Source organism: Silene latifolia, chromosome X (assembly GCF_048544455.1).
Source record: "Silene latifolia isolate original U9 population chromosome X, ASM4854445v1, whole genome shotgun sequence".
In the NCBI taxonomy this organism is placed as follows: domain Eukaryota; kingdom Viridiplantae; phylum Streptophyta; class Magnoliopsida; order Caryophyllales; family Caryophyllaceae; genus Silene; species Silene latifolia.
This window is the reverse complement of record NC_133537.1, coordinates 132,949,228-132,958,857: the sequence shown is the minus strand read 5'-3', so window position 1 is coordinate 132,958,857 and position 9,630 is coordinate 132,949,228.

Genomic DNA, 9,630 nt, shown 5'->3' with positions numbered 1-9,630 from the left:
TCGAGTACGTTTTATGTCAGAGCTGGTCAGGTTCTGGAGTTGGGGTACTCGATCGAGTAGGTGGGTAACTCAATCGAGTGACCTCTACTCGATCGAGTATGTGTGGTTACTCGATCGAGTAGGTTCTGTGCGGGTCATATTTGCTTTGAGCCGTAGGCTATGTGCTTACGTTTATCTCCCTCTTATAGCTCAAAGATATGCCGCCAAAGAGGTCACCTATGTATGCTAGGGCTCAGGAGATGAGTGTTGACAAGATTGCCAAGATTCTTGAGCATCAGGATGCGCTTACCGAAGCCCTCAAGAGGTTTAGGAAAGATAAGGATGCCGGGGCAGACTTTGCCAAGATGAGCACTACGATATCCCGCTTCAACCCAACGAACTATATGGGTACAAGTGCGCCGATTTTGCTCGACAACTGGCATCGTGAGATGGAGAATATCCTTTGGGTGGTTCATTGTCCCGAAGAGTTTAAGGTAGAACAAGTTGCGTTCTACCTGAGAGATGTAGCGGGGGAGTGGTAGGACAAAGTGAGAGAGAGTGCCCTAGACCTTTATCTGATGCAGGGCAAGCCTGCTATTCCGTGGGTCGAGTTCAAATGAGCTATGAGAAAGGAGTTCGTTCTGGAGCATGTTCGCAGCAAGATATGGGAGGAGTTCGATTCTTTCAGGATGACCTCAGATATGACAGTGGCGGAGTATTATCATAAGGTCAACGAGAAATCGAGATATGCTGAGGATATGGGGCTGAGTCAGGAGAACTTAGCACTTCGGTTTGAGAAGGGCTTGACTTATCATATTATGGAGAAGCTACCGGTTGGGGTCCTTATCGATGTTAAGGAAGTTTATGAGAGAGCAGAACGGGCTGAGAGGTTGGTCGAAATGGCCAAGGAAAACAAAGAGAGGGGTCCGTAAAAGAGAAAGGCTGAGAGCGAGGGTGGTGGTCAGTCTAGTTACAAGAGGGGTAACCACAACCAGGCAACGGCTTATTCTTTGGGATCGGGTTTTAGTGGTGGATCTGCTTATGGGCGTGGTCGAGGTAGTAACAACAGTTGGAGTATCTCGTGTTTCAACTGTGGCAGTATGGGCCACAAGAGGCATGAGTGTACTAGTGCGGTGGGGAGAGGTTCTCAGAGGCCATCACAGGGGAGCTTTTCGCAGGGTCCGACACAGAGCTATGCTATCAACCGACCAGCTGGGTCATGGAATCATCAAGGAGGGCAGATTAACAGCAATGGTGGGTTCAACCGCAATGGTGGTAATTATTATCAGAAACCGGCGGCTAATAACAATCAGGGGTCAACTGCCAAGCCTTCTACATCAGCTAGTACAATACAAGGGGATGGACAAAAGACCAGTGGCAAACTGTTTATGATGGACAAGCAAGCTGCTGAGGATGATGCACACGTGATCACCCGTACCTTTTTTGTTAACGATGTTTCTACCTTTGTTTGTTTGATTCGGGGGCGTCGCACTCTTTTGTATCGTCGGGTCATGCTAAGTCTACAAGTTTGAGGGAGTTTGAGTCTGTAAAAGATGAATTTTGTATACCGTCGGGTGAGTCAGTGTCTTGTGGAAGGTTATATAAGGGGGTATCCATGATAGTTGGGCAGGTTGATCTTCCAGTGGATTTGTTAAAATTTCCTATAGTTGGTTTCGAGATGATAGTTGGGATGGATTGGTTGGGTAAGTACAAGGCTAGAATAGACTGTCACCAAAAGAAAGTTTCTTTGAGAGGTCCTAAGGGAGTTAGTGTGTCTTATCGTGGGTTTGTTGTCAAACCCAAAGTCAAAGTGATTGCAGCGGTGACATTGAAGTCTTACTTAAGGAAGGGGTGTCCTTTGATTCTATGCCATGTGAAAGATCATAGTATGGTAGAGCCGACGACATATGAGATACCAGTGGTAGGAGAGTTTCCAGATGTTTTTCCAGATGAGATACCGGGTTTACCACCAAAGAGAGAGATAGATTTTAGTGTGGAGTTGAAACCAGGCACGGGACCGATCTCTAAGGCTCCGTACCGTATGGGTCCTAAGAGTTGGAGGAGTTGAAGAAACAGTTGAATGATTTGGTGGACAAGGGGTATATTAGACCTAGTGTATCGCCGTGGGGTGCACCCGTTTTGTTTGTGAAGAAGAAAGATGGGAGCTTGAGGCTGTATATTGACTATAGGGAGCTGAATAGTGTTACAGTGAAGAACAAGTATCCTTGACCAAGGATAGATGATCTTTTCGATCAGTTAAGTGGGGCTAGAGTCTTTTCAAAGATTGATCTGAGATCGGGGTACCATCAGGTGAGGATTCGGGTTGAAGACATACCAAAGACAGCTTTTCAATCGAGGTATGGTCATTATGAGTATGTGCTGATGCCGTTTCGGTTATCTAATGCGCCGACAGTGTTTATGGATTTGATGAACCGGGTTTTCAGTCAGTTCTTGGATCAGTTCGTGGTGGTGTTTATAGATGACATCTTAGTCTATTCCAAGACTAATGAGGAGCACGAGGAGTATTTGAGGTTGGTGTTGCAAACTCTACGCGACAACCAGTTGTATGCAAAGTTGTCTAAGTGTGAGTTTTGGTTAGAGAAAGTGGCTTTTCTGGGTCATGTTATATCTAAAGAGGGTGTATCTGATGATCCTAGCAAGATAGAGGCGGTCTCTAAGTGGGAAGCCCCAAATAATGTGGCCGAGATGAGGAGTTTCTTGGGTTTGACAGGTTAATATCGATGGTTCGTGAAAGACTTTTCAAAGATTGCAAGGCCTATGACCGTGTTGATGAGGAAAGAGAACGAGTTTCATTGGGATGAAAGTTGTGAGACGGCGTTCCCAACATTAAAGGAGCGTTTGACCACAGCTCCAGTTTTAGCTTTACCTGAGGGGAGTGAGAATTTTGAGGTGTATACAAATGCTTCAAAGAACGGGTTGGGTTGTGTGTTGATGCAGAATGGGAAAGTCATTGCCTATACTTCGAGGCAACTGAAGCCTTATGAGGAGAACTATCTGACGCTTGATCTAGAGTTGGGTGCAGTTGTGTTTACTCTCAAGATTTAGAGGCACTATCTTTATGGGGCGACCTTTAAGGTGTTTTCCGATCACAAGAGTTTAAAGTACATCTTTACTCAAAAGGAGCTGAACATGAGACAAAGGAGGTGGATGAAGCTTATCGAGGATTATGACATGGATAACATATACCATGAAGGGAAATCAAACGTGGTTGATGATGCGTTAAGTAAGAAGAGTGTGCATTCTCTATGCACAACCATGTCTTTGATGAGGTTGAGAGATGAGGTAGGTAAGATGGGGATACATGTGATTTTAAAAGGGGATGCTAGGGGAGACTTGACAGTGGATCCAGATCTTTATGAAGATATTCGCAGGAAGCAGGCTCTTAATTCTAAGATTCAGGAGTGGAGGGCTGGAGTAGAGAAAGGGACAGTGGCTCGGTTCTCTATTCATTCTGATGGGAGTGTTCGGTTTTATAGGAGATGGTGTGTGCCTAAGGATGAGGAATTGAGAAAGACAATCATGACAGAGGCTCATTGCACTCCGTATTCAGTGCATCCGGGTGGTGACAAGCTTTATAGGGATCTTAAGAAGAATTTTTGGTGGCCTGGGATGAAAAGGGAGACAGCTGAATTTGTGGCTAGATGTTTTACATGTCAGAGAGTCAAAGGGGAACAGCGAAGACCACAAGGTAAGATTCAGTCTCTTGAGGTACCTGAGTGAAAGTGGGAATCTATCTCCATGGATTTCATAGTGTGGTTACCGAGGACTCAGCAAGGTAATAACATGATATGAGCGATCATTGATTATTTGACCAAGTCAGCTCATTTTATTCCCATGAAGGATACGTGGAGTAAGGTGCAGTTGGCGAATGGGTATAAGAAGAATGTAGTGAGGTTACATGGGGTGCCAAAGGACATTGTGTTAGATCGGGATGCGAGGTTCATTTCTCGGTTTTGGCAAGAGTTAGAGAAGTTGATGGGAACTACCTTGAATATGAGTACTGCATTCCATCCTGTGACAGATGGACAGACAGAGAGAACAATCAAGACTTTGGAAGATATTTTAAGGGCCTGTGTGATGGAGTTTGGTGGTAGTTGGGAAGATAGGTTGGAATTGATCGATTGAGTTTTCTTACAATAACAGCTACCATACGAGTATTGGGATGGCTCCGTTTGAGGTTTTGTATGAGAGGAGGTGCAGGAGTCCGATTTGCTAGGATGATATTGCTGAGGCAGTGGTTTTAGGACCACAGATGGTACATGATATGATAGAACAAGTGAAAGTGATTTGGCAAACGATGAAAGCAGCCCAGGATCGACAAAAGAGCTATGCGGATTTACAACGTCGGGACATCAAGTTTCAGGTTGGGGATAAGGTTCTTTTGAAAGTGTCACCTATGCATGGGGTTATGCGGTTCGGTAAGAAGAGAAGTTAAGCCAAAAGTTCATTGGCCCTTATGAGATTTGGATCGTGTGGGGGAGGTTGCTTATCGGTTAACTCTGCCAGCAGCTTTGGATCGTGTACATAATGTGTTTTATGTGTCTCAGTTACGGAAGTATGTGAGTGACCCTTCCCATCTGTTAGAGGTGGAGAACATCGAGTTGGATGAATCCTTGTCTTATCTAGAGGTGCTAAAAGAGATTCTTGATCGGAAGGTTTACAAAACTAGATCTGGGGAAACATTGTTGCTCAAGGTTTTGTGGTCCAATCACAATGTTGATGAAGCAACTTGGGAGGTAGAAGAGGTTATGAAGGAGCGGTATTCGTTTCTTTTTGATCAGGTATGTGTGGTTACGGGTAGACCTGGCAAACAGATCGGGTCGTGTCGGGTTCGTGTCACATGTAAATGGGTCACGAACCCTTCAACCCAAACCCGACCCAATTAAATTTCGTGTCGTGTTCGTGTCAACCCACTTACATAAATGGGTCATCAAGCCTCAACCCTAACCCTTCAATTTCGTGTCGGGTTCCTGTCGTGTTTTCGTGTTTTCTCTATATTTGGAAAGTGTAAGTATATTTATGTGATGAAAAATCAAGAAAAAATAGGATTAATTTAGTAAATAGGTCATTCGTGTCGAGTTCGTGTTTAGAGAGCTCAACCCAAACCCGACCCAATTAAATTTCGTGTCGTGTTCGTGTCGACCCACTTACATAAATGGGTCATTAAGGCTCAACCCAAACCCGTTAATTTCGTGTCGGGTTCGTGTCGTGTTTTCGTGTCGTGTCATTGTTTGCCGCCTTTAGTTACGGGGACGTAACCATGTTTCTTTTAAGAGGGGGGGGGGGGGGTTAGAAGATGAAGGCATAAGGTTTTGGTACGGTTTTATATCGGTTTTGGTATAGTTAGAGGTTGTTTTGAGTCGGTATGAGTTGTGTTTGGGTTTTGTTTTTGAGTTTTCGTTGTGCGGTAGTTGAGTTAGTAAGTTTGTTTTTCAGTATGGGTTTGAACTTCGGGGACGAAGTTCGTTTCTAAGGAGGGAACTCTGTAATACCTCAGATTTATGAGATGTTGGGTACTCTATCGAGTAGGGCTTACTCTGTCAAGTAAGTAAGTTTTGCGTTCTGGAGTGAGTACTGCCTGTAGGGTACTCGATCGAGTAGGGGCAACTCGATCGAGTACCTTAGTTACTCGATCGAGTAAGTCGGGTTTTATACGGATTTTTTTCGGGTTTGGTAGCAACGCGTGATAAGGTTATATAAAAATTTCCGTCAGTTTCTTTTACCTTTTTACTTATTCTAAACCTTTTACAAGAGAAAACAAACACCACAAGATTCTTCTCTCGCATTGCTATCAAATCTAAGGGCTAGAGTCGTCGAATTTCAGAGTTCTTTATACCATTGAGACCATCGTATTGTGGGTAAGGTTCTTGTACAGCTTTTATGTTAATTCGCTAGTTTTGGTTAAACCTTAATTGAGTGAATTGGGGGTGTTTGGGAGTATTGTTGATGATAGTTTGTAATTGTATGATTATATGTTGATAGGAGGTGATTTCGTAGAGGAACGCGCGTTTGATCCGCTGCTTGTGTTGATTTTGGTGATTTCATTCCAGGTAGGGTTTCCCTACTCAGTTATTGTATACATGATGTGATGTTAAGATGGTTGTTGGTTGTTGGCATATGATTATATCGTAATTGATTTTGGTATTGTTGATATTGTAATTGGTTGTTGTTGATTCTCTGCGGTTCGCGAGGTGCATCCTCGGCTGAGTGGAGTCACTTTTGGGAGTGGCTTCACGCCCTTGATTCGGCCCTTGTGGTTCCCGTCACAAGGGGGATGCGCACATTAAGGAACATGGGTTATTCGCTCGATGGAGATGAGCGGGGCTTAGGTGGGAACGGCTGCGGTCCCTCACTGGCGGTGTGGATTATCGGTTGCGACTGGTAATCTGGCAGGGCTAGACCTTCAGGCTAGTCAGATGATTGGTGATGTGATGGTGTTGGAGGATTGTGACTATGTACTTGTTGTTGTATTATCTTATGTCATTGTACAGTAACTAACCCCGTTTAATTGTTTTGAAAACTGTGGTGATCCATTCGGGGATGGTGAGTAGTTGTTTAGCAGGTATGGCTTGGATGCGCGAGGGTTAGCTGGGGATGAGTCACCACGCGTCAGCTAGCAGTCTTCCGCTGTTGTGTCCTGACATTTTGTAGACACCTCGTTTCTGCACCTCCCGCCAACCACCCAGTGATGATTGTGCCGCATGTTTGATTATGCCGAGCGATTTATGACATTTTGTAAGTTCATCGACACGTGATAGCTGAAACAGTGAAGTCAACCTTATGGTCGTCAACTAGGTGTCATTACGGTCGTTTTTTACAGTAATTAGAGTACATTTGGAGTCTGGATCAAAAACCGTTTCCATTTTCTAAACCGTCTAAAACCCGAGTCGGAATGTTCTGGAATTTTCCGGAGTAATATTCCTAAATTTTATCTTTTATCATGGAAATATATGCCTTGCGGAATAAGGAAGCTCACATCTTCCCTAATTCCTAAAATCAACCGCGGAAATCTTTCTTGCTGAGGAGGAAACTGCCCAAGAGAGAACGCAGCAGGTATTGCGCCTCTTGGAAAGGTCGCAGTTCCTGCTGCGACTCTTCCTGGGCTGCTTTTTTTCCAGTTTCCGGATTTCCTCCGAACTCCTTTCCTATTTCTACTTTTACCATAATTCCTCCGTGTGATTAGTATAGAGAGAGACCTCCGCCTCACATAATATTCACGCGAGTGTCCGCCCTTCTCTTCTCCCTTTGCATTCTAAGACCGCGCTCTTGCTTTTTGACGCCTACGTGCTTGATAAATCGACCATGTAAGCTCAGATCCTTCTGAGTACCAGTCACGTTTGCATGACCGACCAATTTGACCACTATTCTTCAATCAATTTAATCAACTTTTTTCTAAATTCCTCTTTAGAGGGAACTTTCGTTCTACATCGAGTCGAGCAATCACTAATACGACAACTTAGTTAATCTCGCTTTGTCAAACATGTAAGTTCGAGGGTGTAAAACCCAATTTAGTTATTGTATTTTATTTTCTATCAATTAATGTATGAGTTTATGTCACGAGTATGTTTAAAACCGTTTTCTAAATCATGTTTTAAAACCCTTTTGACGGAACAGCAGAGAGACACTGTCGCGAAGAAACGCAACAGCAGCTGCGCCTTCTGGAGTAGTCGCAACACTTGGTTCGCCTCTTCCAGAGGCTGCTTAGCCGCTGTTGCTCTTCTTCTTCTTCCTTGTTTCCTCTATTTCATGCGAAGGCTTGGTTTTCTTCCGTTTTCTCTTTATTATTTCCTTTCAAGTTTTCTTTTGTTTATTTAAAAATTTATTTTACAAAATACTTTTAAAATATAATCCGACCTAAATCCTTGGTAATTCGATATTTGCGGGTTTTCGTCATTAAATTCGAACCCAGATTCAAGAGGCTTGATTTGTTCATATCAAGTCCCTTGAATCCGTCTTTGATACATGTTTTTTGATTCTGTTGTTTAACTTTATCTTTTCAAATCCCATCTCTAATCCGAAGTTTGTACATAAACCCGTTCTCCGACATTATATAATAATTAACTCGTGATAATTCATTTTAATTCATTTTTCTTGCTTTAGGACGATCTCTTATGCATATAATACGATTAAATCACTCCTATTCGAGATATGTTTCCCTAATCAACCAACGAACCATAACGATTAACGAGTTTGGCTTTCACAGTCAGAACCCAACTCAAGAACAGCCGCATGAACTGATGTGCCTCTTCTAAGAGACGCAGCAGATGCTGCGCCTGTTCTGAGGTGGCTTCTGCCTCTGAACTAGTCTTGTTTTGACGTAGGTTTTCTAATTAGGTTTTAACCGACTATTATCCTTATTATCGCTGCTAATTCAACCTATTTTTATATTTCTCACATTCTTTCTATTTCTTTTTATTTCAAATCTTTTTTTTAAGCGTACTCGTGATGTAGATTCAATTGTTCTTTGTAATTCGATTGTAATTTAATTCTTATAATTGATTTATTGCAATTTATTTATCTTGTGTGATTTACTTACTTGGCAATTCACATGTAATGAATCTAACTTCCTACTTCGACCTAATTGGGTGCTAAATTGCTTGTCAACCGACATAGTCTAATTTCACATGCTAGGTTTAAAACGTGGATGTTTCATTGCATGCATATAACTGACGACATATCAAGTACAAACGAATTCCCTGATCATTAGTAGAGGCCGCTATCAAGGCGGGCGGGATTAGGTGTTCAAATAAATGAGCTTCCTAATACGTACCCTCACCCCTTACTCAAGATCTCTGTGAACATCCGTGTTCATTGGCATCACGAGAGTCATTTTAGACATAGAGTACTAAGGGTAACAAATTTCTTAGTGTTCATGTCACTACTTTGTGCCTTGACATGATGCGAAGTATTCGAACGGTTCCAATATTCCATAAAAATTGGTGGCGACTCCACAAATGCAGGCTTGTCAAACCTTTCACCGGTTTCAATGCCTTTCAAATCGGTAACGGCCCATGACGTGCCTCGTCCCTCGCGTCGGAGTTCCATGGGAGTGTTGGAGTATGAGTCCTCAACAATAGTGCGATCACATGTTTAAATCTCAAATTAAGAATACGTAAGGGATGATTCATTTATATAGTCAGCTGATCAACATTAATCAGTAATGATTGGCTAACTAGAGTTTGACATTACTGTCGTTTGACGATGGTGATCAGTTGATCCCTTAAGGTCACACCTGTAGGACGATTCCCTTAATAGACTAGTTGATTAATTGTATATCGATACAAGTTAATCAATTCCTTAAATTTGAATAATTCATTTGTGAGTGAGAATATTTATATCTTATTGTAATTTGATTAAATAAGATTTATTTTAGTAATTAAAAGATTTTATTACTGAAATTCATTATTGTTTATGAAACAATTGAGATATGAATGAATGGTTAATTGTAATTACAAAATGTTGTGAATATTAACATGACCCATTTTATACCATGTAATTGTGAATTACTAGACAATTTGTTATATGTAATTTAATTAATATATATAATGATATTTATTTGATAAATATGCATTAAATTAATTAATAACATATTACATACTACATGTGACATATTGTGTGACAAATGACAAA